The sequence below is a fragment of the Sus scrofa genome, chromosome 4 (assembly GCF_054392235.1).
Source record: "Sus scrofa isolate SSC_HxYL_T2T_F1_AM1 chromosome 4, Sscrofa_HxYL_maternal_Yorkshire_Landrace_v2.0, whole genome shotgun sequence".
Taxonomy (NCBI): domain Eukaryota; kingdom Metazoa; phylum Chordata; class Mammalia; order Artiodactyla; family Suidae; genus Sus; species Sus scrofa.
The window spans coordinates 88167946-88190585 of NC_139386.1; the positions used below are offsets into that span (position 1 = coordinate 88167946).

General features: G+C 42.7%; 1 protein-coding gene across 4 annotated transcripts in view; it reads right to left on the minus strand.

Moving 5' to 3' along the window:
• The window catches only part of RCSD1 (RCSD domain containing 1), a 501912-nt gene extending 487624 nt beyond the window's left edge, over positions 1-14288 (minus strand). For 2 of the 4 annotated variants that reach the window (XM_085020320.1, XM_085020318.1), the window contains exon 1: positions 14245-14288. The gene's annotated coding sequence lies outside the window, so the exon portion shown is untranslated. Of the gene's footprint in view, positions 1-14229 lie in introns of all 4 variants that reach the window. The other 2 variants (XM_085020316.1, XM_085020319.1) reach the window with 1 other exon arrangement.
• Positions 14289-22640: the final 8352 nt, after the last annotated feature.

A 22640-nucleotide genomic window follows, 5' to 3' on the forward strand; every position in this document is an offset into this window, starting at 1 on the left:
CCAAGGCTCGTAAGATCAGCATGTGCTTCACTATGGATTCGGCACCATCATTGGAAAACATACTGCCACGAGTACCCCACTGGTGACGCTGGCGAGGCATCTTCCAGGCCTCTGTACAAACCCCAGAAGACTGACTGAGGGCACGTTTCTTTTTGAGCTTAATATCTCTTTATACTATTTAAAGTTGTATACTCTCTATATAGATTTTGTTCAAGAGAAAGCTCAACATGTAATTGACCAATTAGACATTCTTTGACATTCATCAGAAGAAAGCATTCACCTGAAAGTGAAATTTTTACAAATGATAAAACAGCTGCTTGATTTTGCACAATATAAATAGCAGAAAGTGTTCTCGGGGATATTTAATACCCAACTTGTGTTAGTTTAGCTCGTGCTAAGTAAACAATGTTAGGTAGAAATTCTCACTTGAAAAGCCTCAAAATTTGTTTTTCTCTTATTTCTTTTCTTTCTGTTTATCCTTATTTCCTTTATTTATCTCCTTTCCTCTGCTTCTTTAGCAATTTTATGGAATTTTAGAAGAGAATTTGAGATCTGGCAAAAGATCTAACAGTTTTAAATTTTGGTTTTGTTTTTTTTTTTTTTTAAATACCACCCCCCACTCATCAGAATCCCCTAGGATACTTTTGCAAAAATGTAGATTCCTTGGCTCTGTCTCTGGAAAGCTTATTTCAGAAGGTCTAAGAAGTGGCGTCTGTACATCTTAAAGCTTTCCAAGTATTTCAAAGGGCAGTCCTAGCAGAGAACTGCAGCTCTAGGGGCCCTGACAGGGTTCAGCTCAATGGTTCCCTTGTGTGCACGTGTGTACAGACCATGTGTAGAGATCAGGCACTATAATAGGTGCTTGGAATAAGTCAGAAAACCAAGAAAGTCCCTGCTCTGTGGCGCTTAAACTGCAGTATTTACTAAAACAAAACCCACCCAGATCCCTGCCCCCCTGTCTGCCAACTCTGACTGAATGAATAAACTCTGTCAATCCTCTTCCAAATGTCTGTGCCCTGGTCAAAAGGGAAACCAGATAAAACATGGAAGGATAAATGCATGCATTCTGTATACCATAGCTCTCAATCATTTCCTTCCACCTCCTACTGTCTTGGAGAGCTTGCCCTTAACCCCTTCTCAAAATTTCTGCTTCCAAAGGTCCTGCTTGGACCAGGGGCAGATATGTGATCACAGCTGGGTCAATCTAATTCTTCTTCTGGGAGCTTAGAATGTGCACTTAGAAAATTCATTGGGGTTGCTAATGCAAATGCCTGTAAGCAGGTCACATCATGAGGGAGGCTGGCCAGGCATAAGGAAACCGATAGCATAATTTTTTTTTTTTTTTTTGTCTTTTTGCATTTTCTAGGGCTGCTCCCGTGGCATATGGAGGTTCCCAGGCTAGGGGTCAAATTGGAGCTATAGCTACTGACCTACGCCAGAGACACAGCAACGGGGGATCCGAGCCGTGTCTGCGACCTACACCACAGCTCACAGCAATGCCGGATCCTTAACCCACTGAGCGAGGCCAGGGATCGAACCCGCAATCTCATTGGCTCCTAGTCGGATTCCTTAACCACTGAGCCACGAAGGGAACTCCCAATTTCTATGATGAATAGCACATGACCTGGGATCTTGCGGGAGGGGGGGGCAGGAATCCTGCTATGGACTGAATGTTTGTGCCCCCACCCAAACTTTATATGTTGGATCCTTAGTTCCTAATGCAATGGTATTTGGTGACAGGATGTTTGTGGAGGCAATTAGATCATGAGGGTGGAGCCCTATAATTGGAACTAGTGCCCTTATAAGAAGATACACAAGAATGCTTTCTGTCTTTTCTGTCTCCCTCTCTCTCTCCCCACACCCCCTTATCATGTGGGGTAACCAGAAAGAGGACTCTCACCAAAACTCAATGATGCTGGCACCATGATCTTGGACTTCCCAGCCTCCAGAACTGTAAGAAAGTGTTTGTTGTTGAAGCCACCTAGTCTATGCTTGTTAGAGCAGCCCCAGCTAACAAAGACAAATAAACAGGGAGACGTGAGTCCTGGAGCAGGTTGGAGGGCACATGCTCCATGCAAAAGGATGACTATTATTCCACTCCAGCCAGCTGTTGCCACATGTGAGCCCAGTTTGCCAGGTTTCCTAATGTTTACAAAAGGAGTCCAATATCCAGGTTTCTATATGAAATCTCACAATGAAACAATGTTGAAATTACTTTACTTAAAAAAAATTGTGTGGTCCAAAGCACACTCAGTTGCAGACTATACCTGCTGTAGAACACCAATTGGTAGCCTCTGCTTGTTCTAGCCAGACTGTTGGAAACAAGGACAAAGTGTCATAGAGCAGGGGTCAAGGCTGCTATGTTCAGTCCATGTGTCCAGAGAAGCAGAGATAGCCAAATTACAGGAAAAGATGGTGATAATGACAAAAACAGAGATTTTTTTTTTTTAATGTGGTAGAAAGACACCCTAGTTCCTGACTGTCTTTTAGGATTTTTTTATTCCAGTCAATTTTTTCTGAAGCTTAGGTTCTGTAATACATTCCTGTTTTCTTGTAGTAAACTAATGTTTTTCTTAAGCTCCAGTTAAATACACTCAGTGATAAAGAATGCTAGGGTAGACAGCAATTGCTTAGCTATCTAAAAAGGATCTCAAGGAGATGCTAGCTTTCAAGTGACATTATGTTATGGTCCAAAAGTTTTCCATCTTGTCCCCTTATCCTCTCTTCAGGTGGTGAGTAGGTTGAGAGTAGGAGATTCTGGAGCCTCTTGGTTAAGTCCCAAATGGGAATTATACTCAACTGGCCTGCAACTGGCTCCTCAATTTTCCTTCAGTTACACAGAAGTGAACATTTGGACCTTACTGCTGAAAAAACCTTCCACGCAGCTTCTTTCTATCGGGACAGTAGTGGCCAGATTTGTGGGCAAACCCTCAGATCTTGGAGCTAATAACGGTAAGGACACTTTGTAATTGCAGGCCTCTCATTAAAAACCCTCAGAGTGCTTCATAAATGCCAAGGGTTTGATATACTAATATGATTTCCAATACATAAATAAGCACACGTTTTCTTATATGCACACCTGGAGGCTATGAGCTCAGTCAAGGCAGGGGTCCTTCTTCAATTTGGTTATTTCTTTGCAGCTATTATTGCATAAGCAGGGAAGACCACCTCCCACCTCATATTCCTTCTTGTTTCTTTACATTACTTTTGAAAGAAGAAAGTGAAATGGACATATAAACTAAGTGCACTCATGTGTAGGAGGTCCCATAAGGAGCCTCAGCTCTGGAGCTTCAAATCAGAAAACTTTTGGTAAAAAGATCTATAGCTTTCAGTCTCAAACCAAGTGTCCTGGGAATCTACTGCTGCATAACAAATAACCCCCAAAGTTAGAGTTCAAAACAATCTACTGAAGCACTAATACACATTACAACATGGGAGAACCTCAAAAACATGTTAAGTAAAATAAGCCAGACAAAAAAGGTCACATATTGTATGACTTCATTTATATGAAATATCTAGAATAGGTAAATCCATAGAGAGAAAGAGCTGATTGGTGATTGACAGGGGCTGGGGGCAGGGAAGAATAGGGAGAAACTGTTTAATGCATATGGGATTTCCTTTTGGGGGGATGAAAATATTTTAGAGCTGAATAAAGGTGATGGTGGCACAACACTGTGAATGCAGTAAATGCCACTGAATAATATACTTTAAAATGTTAATTTCAATGTTATGTGAATTTCACTTCATTTTTCAAAAAAGTGATACCATTTAATTTTATCTCATGATTTTGTAGGCTGGGAATACTAAGAGGACTTACTGTTCTGTGTGATTGAAAGAGGTCACTTGGTATGATTCAGGTATCAGCTAGGTTGTTCCATAGGATCCAAGACAACTTTGTCACTCCCCTGGCAGCCTGGTGGGGGCAGTTGGAAGGTGGGGACTCAGCTGAACTGCTCTTCCTCTTCATGTCCTCTCAGGCCTCTCACATGGTCTCTCCAGTAGGCTTATCAGACATGGCAGCTTAGGGCTACAAAAGAACAGGTCCTCTTAATGGCCAGCCCAAAGTGACATAGTGTCTCTTCCACTATATCTTGTTAATCAAAGCTGCTAGGACTTCTCTGATTCAAAGGAAGGAGTAAGTAAACCCATCAACAGAAGGAGTGTGAAAAATTTTTAGCCATTTCTAATCTGCCTCCCTAAGTTTCCTTTCATTGGTGAAGTCATTAATTTTGGTTTGCTAAGAGAAACTCAAAACTCAGGACCTAGATCCCTGAGAATGCTGAATAGCTACATCTTTCAGTCTATTTTATTTTGAAAATGGATGGATGGCAATAAGTTAACGGTCAAGAAGCATTTATTGAGAACTGATGATAGACAGAACTCTGTATTGTAATAACAATTACATAAGTAAATAGTGTAGCCACAACTATAGAAATCAGAATGTTGCTTTTGTTAAATAAGATTGGGCCATACTGAATGTGACTGTCTAGAAGATAAGATCAAGGACTATACTATTCTAAGATCTGGGACAGGTATTGATCTTGAACTGAGGTCTTTTTGTGAATTTGGTCCTTGGCCCCCTTACTTCTGACTTCCTGACATGACACATGATGATTACATTCACGAAGGCCTTCAAGGCCATGCATCCTTCTTTACCTTTATCTTGTGTTTGACTTGCTGCTTTTTCTGCTCTGACTTCTGAGAGCCTTGCCTTGCTGCTCCTGGACATTATACAGGATTCTGACTTGGTCTCCTTCTAGCTCCCCAAACTCTACTTCGAGGCTCTGATATCATATCCCAACTGTTCTCTGCAGCCTAGCTGGCTGTAGTGCACTTTCCCAAAGCCTTGGCTTGTAGCAAGAGACTTAAGAGTCCTCATACCAATGAGCTCTAGGCTTCTTCATCCTACTGAGGACTCTTGAATTTAGCTTTCCAGGAAAGTGGTCCCTGGGCACACTGAGGAAAATTGAGCAGGATTAGTCTGAGCTGTTGGTAGAAGCAAGAACTTTGAGAATGAGCAGCAGGAAAAAGACAGTTCCTTGGGTTAGGGATATGTGTGTGCGTGTGTGTGTGCGTGCGTGTGTGTGTGTGTGTGCGTGTGTGAGTGTATGTGTGTATGAGAGAGAGAGATGTGGGGGGAGGTGGAGGCTTAGTCTATGAGTCACCATGGCAGATGGTATTTCGGCTTGTTAAATATTTCAGTTCTCTCCCCATAGGAGAGCTAGGCATTGCCCTCCTACTGATGCCAGGCTTGGCCACAAGACTTACTTTGGCTCAAGAAATGTGAGCAAGGTAGCCAGATGACCCCTAATGACCCTCGCTCCTGGTATCCATGCCCTTGTGTAATCCCCTTCTAAACCAAGTCAGGACTGGCCTTTGTGACCAATAGAATATGGCAGCAGAAGTGATGATGTATGATTTCAAAGGTTAGGTATAAAAGGCATGGCTGCTTCTGCCTTCTTCTATGGGATCACTTGGTCTGGGAAAGGTCATCCACTATACTGTGAGGACACTAAAGCAGCCCATGAAGAGATGCTCATGGCTAAGACTGAGCCTGGGACCATATGCAGCTCCAACTTGCCAGTCTTGTGAATGAGTAACCTTGGAAGTGGATCCTTCAGCTCCAGACGAGCCTTCAGATGATGCCTCCTCAGCTACCATCTCATGAGACCTTAAGAAAAAGCACACAGGCTGAATTCCTTACCCACAGAAACTGTGAGATAATAGATGAGTATTGTTTGAAACCTCTGTGTTTTGGAGTGATTTGTTATGTAGCAATTAGTAGCCAATACAAACGAACATAAGTAATGCAGGTTGTTTCCTACAATGTGAAAACATTAAAAGCCTGCTTGTGGTTACCAAGTTCTCTCTCCTCTCTCTCATGACACCACCTGTGTTCCGGATAGAAGTTGCTTCATCAGTTTGGATCCTAGAGTAAAGGTAACATAGAGCTCAACCACAGCTGATCTGAGATGGATGTGATAATGCTTGAGCAAGAAATAAACCTTCGTCGTTACAAGCCCTTGCAATTTTAGTGTTGTTTGCTGTCATTGCATAATCTAGCCTATCCTGGCTGATACAGCTACAGATTGTCTACATTCTAAATTAAATTAAATTGTTTGTTTCAAAAGTATAGTTTTTTTTTTTTTGGTGTTTTTAGGGCTACACCCATGGCATATGGAGATTCCCAGGCTAGGGGTTGAATCGGAGCTGTAGCCGCCACCCTACGCCAGAACCACAGCAATGCTAGATCTGAGACACATCTGTGACCTACATTGCAGCTCACAGCAATGCTGGATCCTTAACCCACTGAGCAAGGCCAGGGATTGAACCTGTGTCCTTATGTATACTAGTCAGATTCATTTCTGCTGAGCCACGATGGGAACTCCTAAAGGTATGGATTAATGGAAGTTTCCTGGAAGTAGAAGAGAGGTCTTCTGTATACTTGGAATAGTAAGTGCAGGGAAGAAGGATATTCTACAGTCCTGTCTCCTCCCTCTACACCTGCTCCAGGTTGTCCAGACACTCTTACTGGGAAGAACTGATCATCCCCCCATCTTCCCTTTCAGCAAACCCATGTGTCTGAGAACAGCTGCCTGTGTAATCTCATGAGAGTGGGTGGTTTGTGCCCAGTGGTTCTGCCTAACTATGTGTGTTCATAGCTTGGTGACTGCCAACAGCCATTCAACACTGTTGGGTAACAGTTTATGGATGAGTGTGCAAAAATCCAGATTTTATTGACTTTACTACTAATTGTATCCTCTTAGGAAAGGAACCAGCTGGAGGAAGCAGGGAGAAAAGAGCTCAAACTCATTTGCAAAGTCGTATGAGTTTTCCCAGTCTAGGATGTACTGCTTATATAATCTCCTGAGAGGCTAGCCTAGAGCACCATCTGTGTGTCAGTTTCCTAACTGAGAGATACCAGAGCCAGGGAGGGGAACCTCTAACAGGTGAGCATTACTGCAGTTCTGTCTCAAGCTGATTTATGAGGTGCAGTGGACATTGCCAGGTCTAGGCTCCCAGTGTTCTGGTACCTTGAGAAAGGGCCAGAAAATACTGTTTTGAAGGACAGAGAGAGAAGTGGGAAGCCATTCATCCACTGATAGAATAAATGGAAATTGTGGGAGGAGCTCTCCAGCTTTTGATAGAGAAGGACAATGAATCAGCCAATGCCTCCCTGGCCCTCCAGTCCCCAGAGGTGACATGTTTTATCTGCTCCCATCCAGGGTATCCCATTCTGAAGACTTCCATGACCTCTTTGGTGACCATCCCTAATCTTCTTCCCTGGGGCTGACCGCTCCTGAATTCCATGCCGGAATCTCTCACTTCCTGTGGATCTCTCCCTCTGTGGGACTGTCTCTCTTCCACACATCCTCCAGCCATCACCCTAACTTGTTCCTTATCTTTTGCTCTCTATTTCTCTTCATTTCTATCCCTCATGTGGTGACCCAGGCCAGACGTTTGTGGTCCTCACTGAGAGTTTCTGTGTGGGCTAAGCCTCAAAAAGCCTCTCACACCCTGCATCCCTTCTCCAAAACAATTCTTCTAAATGGGGTGCCTCGCTGGTACCATGTGATCGGGCCTCCTTGGCTGCAGCTGATTAGACCAGAGTCCTCGGCTGTCAAACCACGGAGGATGCTTCCTTCAGAGACATGGATATAAGCTCAGGTGTTGAGACCATCCTCTTGAATTTTGAACCAGAGATTCAGAGAGCAGGTCAATTTGTCAGGAGACATTAAAAGACCCAGAGGATACAGCTCTGATTTGACCATGAGCCTTGGAACCTCCATATACCACAGGGGCAGCCCTTAAAAAAAAAAAAAAAAAAGGCAAAAACAGATCCAGAGGAATGATCATAGGCAGTTATCATGAAATCATGTTATCACAGGAGTTCCCATCATGGCACAGAAGAAACGAAACCAACTAGTATCCATGAGGATGCAGATTCTACCCCTGACCTCACTCAGTGGGTTAAGGATCTGGTGTTGCTGGTAGCTGTGGTGTAGGTCACTGATGTGGCTCAGATCTGGTGTTGCTGTGGCTGTGGTGTAGACTGGCAGCTGTAGCTCCAATTTGACCACTAGCCTGGGAACTTCCATATGCCATGGGTGTGGCCCTAAAAAGCAAGAAGAAAAAGAAATCATGTTATTCCAAGGCTGTGAAAGCTAGGAGGAAGCACAAGTTATGAAGAAAGTGAAATCATGAGCAGTAAGCTGTGGTGCAGTGGGAGATTGTTAGGTCAGGAGGGTGGAGCCCTCATGAATGGGATCAGTGCCCTTTTAATAAGAGCTATGAAAAAATGTGTTCTCTCCTCTCCACCATGAGAGGATACAAGAGAAAACAACCATCTGCAAACTACACCCAGGCTCTGCCAGCACCTTGAACCTGGACTTCCCAGCCTCCACATTGTGAGAAATAAACATCTATTGTTTATACCACCTAGTCTCTGGTAATTTGCTATAGCAGCCTGAATTGACTAAGACAGTTCCTACTGCACTCTGTCAGGACTCTGGGATGTTCTGTGCTGACCCGTGGGTGCTCTTCCTGGGTCGTTTCATCAGCTCAGAGGCTTCACCTTCTACCATGTGCTGAAGATCTCAAATCTGCATCACAGCAGGACCTCTCCTGCTGTTGTAAGACCTACAATAGCTTTCCTCACCTCACCTGTCTACTGGTTTTAACCACTACATTAGTCCTAGCATTAGTCATGGCAGGAGGCAGCTGATGGGAGAGTGCATTGCAGACTAAGACCACCTGAGTCCTTGCCTGGCTCCACTACTAGCCAGCTGGTATCCAGGGGTAAATTGTTAACTCCTCAGTGCCTTAGATTCCTCATCTCAAAAATAGAGGCTCATGATAGCACCTACCTCCTGGGTTGATCTGAAGATTTGATCAATTTAACAAATGGAAAGTACCTACAATAGCCCATGGAATGTAATAAGCCTTCAACATATTGGGAACTAACTTATTCTGTGCTTGTCACATTGTTAATTTAATTCTCAGGGTAGCCCTGTGAGGTTTTGAGGGACTTACCTAACTCCAGCGCTTAAAGTCTTAAGTTAAGACATACCACATTGTTACCTTTGACCAACGCCTGGCGTAGCTGGGCGTTCCCTCCTCTGGGTTGCCACTGTACTCACACCGGGCTCAGCTCATCTGACTCACTGGCCCATAGCTGTGGGCTTGGGCATCAACTCTCCACTAGGCCACCACCTTCTTCCTGGGCTTTATCTTTTTTCCCCGGTACAATGCCTGGTTCAAACATAAACATGCTCAACACATGGTGCTAAAGAAATAAACTCATAAAAATGCTCATAGCCATAGCTAGTCTGCATCCTCTCTTCTTCCACATTCTGTATAGTGTGCAGTTTATATTTGATTACTTGTTAATTACAAAAGGATCACAGGTTTATTACAGAAAACTTATGTTTACACACAGAAAAAGAATGTGTCTCTTAAATGTGACTCTTTCAGAGGTAATGTCCTCATCTTTGAGTCCATACAATCAATGACTCACACATTTTTTAACTGTTTAATTTTAGAATAGTTTTGGATTTACAGAAAAATTGCAAAATAGTCAGAGAGTTCCCACATACCCCACACCCAGTTTCCCCTAAGGTTGACGACTTACATTGGTATCATTCATTTGTCACAATGAACAAATGAATATTTGGGGGGGCTCTTTTTAGGGCCACACCTGTGGCATATGCAAATTCTCAGGGTAGGGGTTGAATCAGAGCTGCAGCTGCCAGCCTATACCACAGCCAGAGTAACACAGGATCCCAGCTGTGTCTGTGACCTATACTGCAGCTCACAGCAGCACAGGATCCTTAACCGAAGCCAGGGATCGAACTGGCATCCTCATGGATACTCATTGGATAACCACTGAGCCACAGTGGGAACTCCCAGTGAATGAATATTGATATATCATTATTAACGGAAGTCCACACTCCATTCAGATTTCCTTAAATGTCCTTTTCCTGTTCCAGAATTCCACACTATGCTTAGTCCACACACCTCCTCAGGCCCCTCTTGGCAATGACCATTCCTCAGTCTTCTCGGACCTGGAAAATACCTAGTTAACTGTGTACCTCAGGTCATCCTCCTCATCATGGCTCTGGTGGGGTGCACTTCCCCTGGAAGGGATTTTCAGATGAAGTCTTGGGAGCTTAAGGGAGAGCCACAGAACTGGTTGGTGGAAGAGCCTGATGTCCAACCCCCCGGAGAGATTTAAGGGGGAGTTAGGGTGAGGGAGGAGGGGCACACAGCACAGCTAAGAGCCCCCACACAGCAGTTTCTTGTGGTCTAATTGGGCCAGTTTTCTGGTAGTTTCTTCTCCTAGTCCTTGCATTAGGACTCCCCAAGCCAGGAACCTTATTCTTTCAGGTGAGGTTTACTCTGCTCTTACCTGGCTGAATCTCAGGGGAGAGAAGCAGGTTGGCTTCCTGTGCTCCCCTGCTTTCCTGCCCTGACTCACAATCCTGTATTTTCACGGCAGTCATAAATCTGGAGAGATCAAAATTAATACCCCATCTTGCCCCTGGGCCAGGGTTAACCACATTAGCCACACTCCTTAATGCCTCACATATTCCATTTTCTAAAGAATCTCTATCTCTCCTTCCTTCTTCTCTCTCTGCATTCCCCTTACCCCAGCTTCTTTCCCAACTCTTGACCAGGAGAGAATTAGAAACAAACAAAAGAATGTCTAAGCTTGTCACCTCTGGTCTATTTCTTCTCATTTCCTAAGCTAAATTCCAAACGGGTAATTGCATTAGTCATCCCCAAATCCAGACTTCCATGTGGGTTGGCCCCATGAGCTCTCTCTCCTTCACTCTTTCATGGGGACAAGACACAGTTTGTAAGAAGCCTCTGCCCCTAAATTTCACATCTGTACTTTCTCTGAAACCTGGTCCCTTCCCAGAGACCCACCATTCTAGTCTAACCTGAAGCTGCAAAAGCTTCCAGAATATAACCTTTCTCCTTGTCACACCTTCCACCTTGCAGCTAATTAATGACACAGAAGGCTAGCTGCTGCTTCTGCTGCCCAGAGGAAGATGAATTAGAAGGCTGGTAGGAGACCTGCTGAGAAGGGGGCCAGGGCCCTGGGCTAAGATGGGGTGGAATGTGCAAAGGGATTTATGAAAGCTTGGGCTGGATGTGGAATTGTGTTCAAACACACTGAACCGCAGCACTGCTGATTAAAAACTAACAAAAAGGCTTGTTAATTTCCCCTACAGATTTGCCATTTTCTGACTGTCATGTGGAGACAGGCACAGTTACTTTGCCTAGGTCTGTTCACTTATCTTCTTACCCGGATCCAGCACCCAAATACACATTGAGGTATTTGAGAAGGCACCTCCTGCCCCTGAGGAGTTTCTGTCTCTTTAAACAAATACATTTGCACCTACACTTTGCATTTTGTCCCATGCAACCATGGGAGCTCCATAATCCACAATCCCTTCTTGGAGAAGGGATGTTTTTGCTGTGAGGCTCGTGGTCAGAAACGAGAAATTTACTTGGTATGTGTAACTTTTGGTATTTAAAACTAGATACTAGATAGAGGGATAGAGAGAGAGGGATACTTTTTAAAAAATGAAGTTATGGTGAAATGGAGCAGGATCCTACAGTCCTCACCAAACCATGTCTTCCATCTGTCTTTCGCCTATAGAAAAACTTTAGTCAAAGAACACATTTAGGAGTTCCCATTGTGGCTCAGTGGGTTAAGAACCCGACATAGCATTCATGAGGATTTGTGTTCGATCCCCAGCCTTGCTCAGTGGGTTAATGATCCAGTGTTGCCACAGGCAATAGTGTAAATCACAGATGCGGCTTGGATTTGACCCCTAGCCTGAGAAATTCCATATGCTGCAAGTGCAGCCGTAAAAGGAAAAAAAAAAAAGAAAGACGTTTTAGTCAAAGAAGTGAGAAAACACAGAAGTAAAGGAAAGCATTCAAATGAGACCAAATAATAATAGTTTAGTCAATAAGCAGTCAAGGACATTTAGTTCCTTCTCAAGGGCTATAGATAATATTCTTAACCATTTCCTGTGGGCTCTCTTGTAGATACTCAAACCTCCAGCAGGTAGAAGAAGTTAACTACACGATGATCAGAATGTAGTCATGACATAACCTACAATAATTTCAAGAACTGGCCTCAGAGAAATGGGAACAAACCTACCCTGGAACTGAAGATTAACTGCAATCAAGATGCTGCTGCTCAGACCACCTCATGGCCAATTTCAAGGCAACTGTCAGAGCTGACTGTGCTTTTTCTGCCTGTAGCTCTCTCCTTCCACCTATACACCCCTGAAACTCTCTTTAAAAGGTCTTGTCCACTGTCAGTGGTGGGAGTCAGCCTTTAGACATGAGTCTGCCCTCCACCTGAGTTGCTGGCCTCCAAAATAGAGCAAACTTTCCTTTTCACCACCCTTGCCTCTTTACTGGCTTTAGAGCAGCTGGACCCTACATGGGTAATGGGTTTGGGTGGTAATGGGTTTTGGCACCCAATGTGGGGCGGCTATGCTCTCTCGAGATCTGGCTCCCCTGCGTTTTCCTAAGTGGAGCTGCCGCCATGATAACACGCCAAGATGGCTGCAGTGAGCCAGCTGCTTGTGGCTACTGGCTCTGAGAGGGGGATTTGAGGGGACCTTCCTAGCAGCTGCTGAAACCATTTGTTTTGGGAGATCCTCCCTGTTTCTCCCCTGCTGGACACTGGCTGCCTACCTAGGCTTTTCCTTGGTGGAACGGAAAGATGCATCGGGCCAAGCTGACAAGCCTCAAGACCAAGTAAGTCCACTGGTGTGCACCTGGGCAAACTTCTCTTTTGAGCACAAAGTGCTTTTGGGGCATTTTGCCAACTGGTTCTGACCTGTGTTTGATTTCAAGGACTGTGTGTGAGCACTGAGTGTCATTTGGGCATTGTGCCCACTGGTTCTGGCATGTGTCTGCTGTTGAGGACCGTTTGTGTTGGGGAAGTTTTTGTTTCAGACTCCATATCAGTCATCCTCTCAGAAGATTTGTGACAGTTGTCTTATGCTGTGTGGGTCTGTACTCCATTTGTGTGATTGGTAGTCTTGCTGCCTTTTGTAAAATGAGAAATTCAAGTTCAATTCATTAGAAAGATTTTAGGTATAAAACTATGATTAAGGACAAAGATGATTTTTTTTTAAACACTGGCAACAGTACTTTTGAGACTCCAGAGAAAATTGGTTAAGACAACAATCTTTTGAAATTCCCAAACTGGTTATTTTTGCATATGCAGTTATAGAAAGCTAACTTGATAAAATACTTTTTTCAGAATTCTGACCCTGAGGGGGAAAAATATGCCTAGAAGAAAGCCCGAAGTTAACTCTTATCATGTTGCAATACACAGTCCACTTTGCTTGAGACTTCAGTCTTGGGTTATTTAGTAGAACCCCAATCGAGGGGGGAAAAAAAAAAGAGAGACTCTTTAACTGAAGTCAGTTTCCACAATTTGCTAGAACAACTGACAGAACTCAGGGAAGTGCTATATTACCAGCACAGTTTTATTAAAAAAGATGCAAACCAGGAAAAACCAAAAGGAGAGATATCCAAGATGACGTCTGAGAAGATCCTGTGTCCTCTCCTCAAGGAAGGAGAGTGCATCACACTTTGTTTTTGCTTTTTAGGGCTGCAGCTGTGGCATATGGAGGTTCCCAGGCTAGGGGTTGAATTGGAGCTACAGCTGCCGGCCTACACCACAGCCACAGCAACTCAGGATCCTTAACCCATTGAGCGGTGAGGCCAGGGATTGAACCTGTGTCCTCATGGATGCTCGTCAGATCTGTTGACTGCTGAGCCACAGCGGGAACTCCATGCATCACACTTTCTGCACATCAAATTGTTCGCCAACCCTTCGCTTTGGTGTCCAGGATTCTATTACACAAGCATAATTAGTTAAATAATAAGCCCCATGATGAAACTCAATCTCCAGTCCTCCTTCTCTTCCTGGAGGTTGAGTTGGCTCAAAGACTTAGCCCTCTAATCACAGGGTTGGTCTATCGCTGACCAGCTTACATGCAGAATCTATCTAGGGGCCCTGAGAGGCCTCATTAACATGATGACAGCACAGTGATTCCCTAGGGCTCAAGAATAAGAAAGACTCATCTAGAACTCTGCTTTGGAAATCCCCAGGGCATTAGAATCTCTATACCTGGCACCTGGAAAAAAAAAATCAGACAAATCCTTTACAACAGAAATTCTTTATACCAACATAAGGTATGCTGGGAAGAAATTCATCAAGTGGTTGTGAGCCACACGGGAAGTCCAGAAATTCATCATATGGTTAAGGGTTGCTGCAGGTGTAGACTTGGAGGTCATTGGCCTAAACTGACCAAAAATTAAACTGAAAATATCCCTTGGCCACTGTAGCCAGGGTCGGGGGGTGGGGAGGCGGGGGGGGGGGGTAGGGTGTAGCAGGTGAGCTTAGCATATTTTAAAGGTAGTTTGAGTTACTTTCTTTTCTCCTGTCCCTCTTCCTCAGTTTTGCATCCCTTGCCACTTCTTTTTCCTACAGTTTCTTTTCATCAGTTTTTCCAACATTTCCTGCCTGAATTGATTAGTTCTGGGAGGTTGTGGCACAAAGCCCCAAGCCCCACTGAAACCACCATTACATCAGATGGTCCTCCTGTCTTTTTTTTTTTAGGGCCCCACCCACAGCATATGGAGGTTCCCAGGCTAGGGGTCAAATCAGAGCTGTAGCCGCCAGCCTACGCCAGAGAAATGTGGGATCTGAGACACATCTTCGACATACACCACAGCTCACAGCAACACTGGATCCTTAACCCACTGAGCAAGGCCAGGGACTGAACCTGCATTTTCATGGATACTAGTCAGATTCGTTTCCGCTGAGCCATGATGGGAATTCTGATCCTCCTTTCTAACTAACCCACTCCCCAAGGCTGCAAGTCAAATGTAAACCCATGGAGCCCCACCACTGTCTCACAGCAGTAGCCAGAGGTTAAATCATGTGTGAGTCACAGTAGCTCAGATTCTTTAAAGCAGTCGAAACTCAGGAACAAAAATCTGGAGCTTTGAGAGAGTCTTTAGAAAGAAGAGAGGAAGTAACATCCCCTAGGATATCTGTGATATGAGGTTTCACATCACGCTCTGCCCCTCATCACTGGATTCATCTTCATCCTCTTCTGGGAGGTAGGAAAGAAATGACTGTTGTCCTTGCTTTGCAGACTTGAGGTTTGTCTGAAAAGGATGGCCATGAAAGGAAGGGGAATTCCTTTGATGGCACACAAACTCCATGAATTCTCTTTCTTTGTAGAGGTTGGGATACTGGTAGGAAAAAATTATGAAAAGGAGGGTAAGGATCAAACTATCAGCAAATAAAAATTTCTTTCTCCTAAGAGATACCGAGATTGAATGGGGAAGGAGAAAGTTTTTTTATTTTCTGAAGGAATCCCTAGATCACCATCCCCTATTCATTCATTCCACAAATATTCATTGAACATCAACTGTGTGCCAGGCACTGATCTAGATGCTTGGATCATAGCAAGGAATTTTTTTTTTTTTGTCTTTTTGCTTTTACTTGAGCCGCTCCCGCAGCACATGGAGGTTCCCAGGCTAGGGGTCCAATTGGAGCTGTAACCACCGGCCTACACCACAGCCACAGCAACGCGGGATCCGAGCCGAGTCTGCGACCCACACCACAGCTCACAGCAACGCGGGATCCTTAACCTACTGAGCAAGGCCAGGGATCGAACCCTCAAGCTCATGGTTCCTAGTTGGATTCATTAGCCACTGCGCCACGAGGGGAACTCCAAGGAATGATTTTGAAAAAAGTCCCTGTACAAACAGCCTCTTCAGTAAATGGTGTTAGGAGAACTGGATCACTGTCTCACGTTATATACGAAAATTAACTCAAAATGGATTAACACTTGTATGTGAGAACTGAAACCACAAGACTCCTAGAAGAAAACATAGGCAGTAAGTCTTGGTAATGATGTTTTGAATCTGACACCAAAAGCAAAAATAAACAAGTGAGACTGCATCAACTAAAAGACTTCTACACAGCAAAGGAAATATCAACAAAATGAAAAGGCAAGCTACTGAATGAGAGAAAATATTTGCAAATCATATATCAGATAAGGGGTTAATGTCCAAAATATATAAAGAACTTACACAACTCAACGGCAAAAAATAAATACTCTGATTAAAAAGTGAGCAGACTATCTGAATGGACCTTTTTCCAAAGAAGGCATTAGATGGCCAACAGGTGCATGAAAAGGTGCCCAACTTAATTGTCAGAGATATGAAAATCAAAACATTACTTTACATCAGTTATTACTTTACATCAGTTAGAATGGCTGTTATCAAAAAGACAACAAGTAACAACTATTGGCAAGGATGTGGAGAAAAGGGAACTCTTGGTGGTAATGTAAATTGGTACTGACCCTGTGGAAAACAGTATGGAGGCTCCTCAAAAAATTAAAAATAGAACTACCATATAATCCAGTAATTCTACTTCTAGATACTTATCCAAAGAAAGTAAAACACTAACTCAAAAAAATATCTGCACCCTCATGTTCATTGCAGCATTATTTACAATAGCCAAGATATGGGAAAAACCTGTGTCCTTTGGTGGAGGAATGGATAAAGAAGATGTGCAATATATATACTGTAATACAATATAAATTATATTATTTATAATAATATATGTAAATCATTATATATTTAATATATTATAAATAATCATGTTATATATCATATAACATAAAACATAACATATAATAATTATATATAACATAAAACATAACATATATAATATAATATGTAAAATATATTAATTACATATATTATAACATATAACATATATAATATAATTATTATTTTATATTTATATGTATTATAATGTTATTTTGCCATTAAAGAGAAGAAAACATGGATGGACCTTGAGGACATTACACTAAATGAAATAAGGCAGACAGAGAAAGACAGATACCATATTATCCCATTTACATATGGAATCCTTAAAAAATGAAAAAACGAAACTCATTAGAGCTACAAAGCCCAGATTGGTGGTTGCCATAGGCAGGGGGTAATGGGTGGGCAAAAGTGGGTGAAAGGGGGGGGTCAGGCATACAAACCTCCAGTTATAAAATAAGCAAGTCATCGTGATGTAATGTATAGCATGGTGATTATAGTTAATAATACTGTGCTGTATATTTGAAAGTTGCTAGGAGAATGGATGTTAAAATTTTCATCCCAAGAAAAAAATTTTTTGTAGCTATGTATGATGAGGGACGTGAACTAGACTTGTGATCATTTCATAATGTGTACAAATGTTGAATCATTATATTTTGCACGTGAAAACTAACATAATGTTGTATGCCAATTACACCTCAATAAAAAAGAAAAAAGAAACAAAGAAAACGGCAGGCTATATACTTTAATAATTTCCAAGATGTTCTACACACTCCCTAGACAGAGCTGAGTTAATCACTGACCAATTTAAAAAAAAAAATAGGGCAAAATGTGTCATATGTTTATATTAGTTAAATGAAATAATCTTATGTAAAAGTTGTTTATCATAAGATGTTTCTCTTACTCTGTAGTAACTAGTTTTGGAAATGCTTAAGCTTCCTTTTTTTAAAGTTGAAATTAAAATGTATAGCAGTTGAAAAAAGTAGAAAAAAAGTCCTTGTGCTGGTGAAGGGAAGAACAACAAACAAATAAATATATAGTATGGCAGATGGTAATAATTACTGTGAAGAAAAATAGAGCCGGTTCAGCAATTAGAGAGCGATGTTGGGTGTGGATTTTACGTAGGGACGTTAAGGGCAGCCTTGCTGTGAGGTGACGTTTGAAGTGAAATGAGAAAGTGAGAACACTGAGGAGAGTTTTCAGTGGAGGCAACAAATGCAAAGACCACGAGGAACAGTCTTTAATCCTTACAACAATGCCAGAAAGTCAGTACTCTTGTTTATCCCTTTTTAAAAAACTTTCTTCGTCTTCTCCCTCCTCCCCTTTCTCCTATCTCTCCTTCGACTTCCTCCTTCCTTTCCTTTCCTGATTTTCTGCCTCTTAACAGCCTTATCTAGCACTACCTTGGAGTAAGCTCAATCTTGTCCAGAAAATACTATTTTTTTTTTTAAAAAGGTAGGGCAGAAGGGGAGAAAGGGACAGTCTGTCTCAGCGAGTGACACTCAGTCCACATGGAGCCACCATGTGATGAGGACACACTGCTGAGAAAGCCCTTCACTGGCTCTGGGCCACCTGTGGAGCAAAGCTCAGCTCTTCAAACCTTGAGGGGGAAGATGTTCTGTCAGCGTCTTTTGTCAACTCTGAGGAATATGGGCAGCAAGACATGGGATGGAGAGGAGGGGACTGCAGAAAACACATTTCTGTCAGCAGCCAAACTGAAAACTCACCAGGATCTGCTAGGAAAGGTTTCCTAGTTCATGAGTTAAAGTCAGAGTATTAACTCTGCTCAGCTCTGATACAGGAAATAGAAACTGTTTAGCTTGTACACATTTTCAGAATAGATCCCTTTTTTTGCGTGAATCTTTTTGTCTTTTTAGGGCCGCACCTGTGGCATGTGGAGGTTCCCAGGCTAGGGGTCAAACCGGAACTGTAGCTGCTGGCCACAGCCACAGCCACAGCCACAAGGGATCTGAGCTGTGTCTGCAACCTACAACTCATGGCAATGCTGGATCCTTAACCCACTGAGCAAGGCCAGGGATCCAACCCGCATCCTCATAGATACTAGTGGGGTTTGTTAACCATTGAGCCAGGACTGGAACTCCTGTTTTTTAAAACCAAATGAAAATTATCTCTGAATATTGGCATGATTTTCACATCTTTTTCTCTTTAGCCTTATGTTGGAGTTCCCGTTGTGGTGCAGTGGAAAGGAATCCGACTAGGAATCATGAGGTTGCGGGTTCAGTCCCTGGCCTCGCTCAGTGGGTTAAAGATCCGGTGTTGCCATGAGCTGTGGTGTAGGTCTCAAATGAGGCTGGGATCTGGCATTGCTGTGGCTGTGGCCTAGGCCCACAGCTGCATCTCTGATTCAACCCCTGTCCCGGGAATATCCATATGCCGTGGGAGCGGCCCTAAAAAGAAAAAAAAAAAAAAACTATGTCAAAAGATATGCAATGACAAGTCTCTTGACTTTAAAGAAAAACTCCCGTTCATATGTGCAAAAATCAACATTGCCACAAATAGTTAAGTTTAGGATGGCTTCAATGACAAGGAGAGAAATGCCTGGTGCAGGGAGTGTCTGCCTCAGATACTGAGGATGAATTGAGAAACAGTCTCACTTTAATTTGTTTTCTTTTTGTTCTCATATTCCTAAATTCCCCTCCTGATCTTGTCTCTACTGTACAAAACTCACTGAGGCATGCCATTCCTGTTTATTCCTCCACCGCCTCCTCTGTGCCATTGGCACTTTATGTCTCTCCTGAAGTTCTGCCATGTTGTAGGGTGACCATTCATTTCCACATGGCCTCCCCTATGAGGCTGCACAACCCTTTCTGGTCTCTTTATCTCTGCATGGTCCAAGCCACTTTGCAGGCACAGGAAGATTATATGAACAGCTGAGCAAGCGAGTGAGTGAGCTGGGGCTAATTTCTGAGGAGCTTTAGTAGTGCTGTTGGGGTTTTACCTCCAACATTCATTGCAGCCACTGCAAAGGCTTTTCTTGAGGCTCTCCTTGACTTTGAAGATGATGCATTCATTCACCTCCTGGCTACATCATGATCTTTCCTTGTCTTCATGTTTTTTGTTTTTTTTTTTTCTAATTTAGAAGAGGTTACTCGTTTGCTCTTGGAGAGCACTTAATGTATTTCAAATGGCAAATCCCAATTCTGAGTGTCTGTAGTTAATAGCAAGCCGTTAACTCCTAGCACATGTGGAATCATCTGCCAGAGTTGGAATCTTAGATTATTCATAATAGGAGAAAAAAAAAAAAGGAAGGTAGGTAGGCAGGAACTAAGGAAGACAATGAAAGAAGGATGGAGAATATTTAAAATAAAACAGCTGGAAAATGACTTAATTTGTTAATTCCCTCCTTCATGTATTAATTGAATGGGAAAACTTACTGCATAAATGTGCGAACTATTAATTGAGCCCCCATTGTCCCTGGTACAGTCCTGGGTATAAAAAGCATAAGAGTGAACATGGTGTATGTGGTTATAGGCCTCATAGTGTTTATGGTCTAGCACCCTTGGGAACCTGGGGAACATACGTGGCACAGGTCACATAGTTACAATACCTAGCAGCTTCCCCCAGTTGCCATGGAGACCCCCGAGAGAAGAAGAGGGAGGGGGTCCTCTGTGCTAGCATCTAGCAGCTTCCAGTGCTCTTTCATCTTGGCCTGAGCTGTGGCCCTTTCTCTAGCTGCAAACACCACCCACACTGGGCCTCCGGGAGAAGGAAAAGGAGCAGCTCACCTTTGCAGGCTTAGGGCTGAACGTAATACATGCCACGGAGGAGGAGAAAGTTAGCTCTGCCTCAAGGCTGGCCAAGCAGAGCTGCCATGGAAAAAATTATGAGGTGAATTAGACTTTAATTTGATTTTTATTTGGTTTCAGTAACCAATAAAGGGACAGCAGTTTTCCAAATCCTGTCACTGGTTGGAGGAATGCTTTGAGAACATCTGTTTTATTAACAGCAGTGACAATAAAAGCCAATCCTATATTTGTAAAGGGGCTGCCTTCCAAGGCCCTCTAAGCATTTTCACTGTTCTTATCTGCGCTCCCTCCCCAGAGCAGTCCCAGAGAAATTGTGTTGACTTGTAATTAAGCTTAACCGCTGACCTCTTCTACAGCTCTTCCCACTGCTGCCTACTGGGCCCCTGCACCGGAGAGGAAGACCAGCCTGGCAGAGGTGGGGGTGGGGCAAGTTAAAGAGCCGGAGAGCAGAGGGAAAGGGCAAAGGCGTGGCTTTCATGCCTTCATTGTCCTTTGTTCAACACTTGCTGGACTAGGCACCCAGCTGGCATAGCAGTGTGTGATCTGAGTTCTCAGGGCTTAGGAAAGTATACAGAGATGTGTAGGCACAGGGGAAAAAGTCAGAAAGTATTTCTGGTTGGCATAGAATTCCATTTTTCGGAAAGAATAGAAAGATACAGAAATTTCCTCTTTTTCCCCTGAATCTTTTTTCTCCTTTCCCCCCTTTATCTTGCTGAGATGACTAAATTGTTTAAAAAATAGACATAATTTAGTCTAATTACTTGACAGAAAGTACATAATGCGACAAGGTCCAGATTGACTCTATTTTAGGCACTAGAAGTAAAGTGCTTTAAATTCTAGAGGCCAAATGGAGAAAGAAAATACTGAATATCCATGCAGTGGAATATTATTCAACCAGAAAAAGAAATAAAATACTGATACATGCTTTCTGGTTGGTAAACCCTAAAAACATGCTAAGTGAAAGAAGCCAGTCACAAATGACAACACATTATATGATTCCACTTACGTGGAATGTCCAAAATAAGCAAGTTCATAGAGACATTGTAGATTGGTGGTTGCTCAGGTCTGGGGGGAGGTGAATGGAAAATAACTATTAATGAGTAATGAATATGGGGTTTCTCTTTCTTTCTTTCTTTCTTTCTTTCTTTCTTTCTTTCTTTCTTTCTTTCTTTCTTTCTTTCTTTCTTTCTTTCTTTCTTTTTAGGGCAGCACCCGCAGCATATGGAGGTTCCCAGGCTTGGAATCAACCAATTCCCAGGTTGAATCTGAGCCTCATCTGCGACCTATGCCACAGCTCATGCTGGATTCTTAAGCCACTGAGCAAGGCCAGGGATTGAACCCGAATCCTCATGGATACTAGTCAGGTTTGTTAACCACTGAGCCACAAGGAGAACTCCAGTATGGGGTTTATTTTGGAGTAATGAAGATGTTCTAGAATTAGGGAGTGGTGATAATTGTACAACCTTGAGAATATGCAAAAACCACTGAATTGTACATTTAAATAGGTGGATTTTGTACTATGTGAAATATAGTTCAATAAAGCTGTATTTTTTTTTTTAACAGACCTGGTAACTGTAATCTCAGCATCTGGGTGAACTCACAATTAAATTCCAGCCTCTTTACAGCCTATGTAAGGGATTTGAGATGACTACCTGTCCTTTCAGATAGGAAACAAGAAGTATTTAGAAATGGGATAAACCTTCAAAACACTGGATTGGATGAGCAAAGCAAAAGACTGCATGACACAGAATATCACTGTGCCAGTCCTGCAAACTAGAAGCATATTTACACACAGATCAGTAATGTATGCATAGTGTGTGGGTATACATACATGTTTCTAGACATGTGGCAAACATGGGTACCTAGAGCCTGAGTTGGAATAATAATTGGGTATAAGGAGAGGGGTCTTAAGTGGCTTGATGATGACAGTAATGTACAACAAAGAGTTTGATTACCTTCTAAAGTTAATTAAAATATGGCAGAAAAGTTACTTATAAAAGAAGCTGGGGAGATAAACCATCCAAAGAACACTGTAAGGCAAAACATAACCAAGACTAATGTGCTGCTCAAGTTATAAGTCAATTGGGAAATTCAATCCCTTTTAAAAATAAAATAATCTTCTCTATTAAAGAATATTATAAACATTTTAAAATACAAGTAAATGTATTATTTCTATAGATTTTCCCTAGCTTTGGGGAA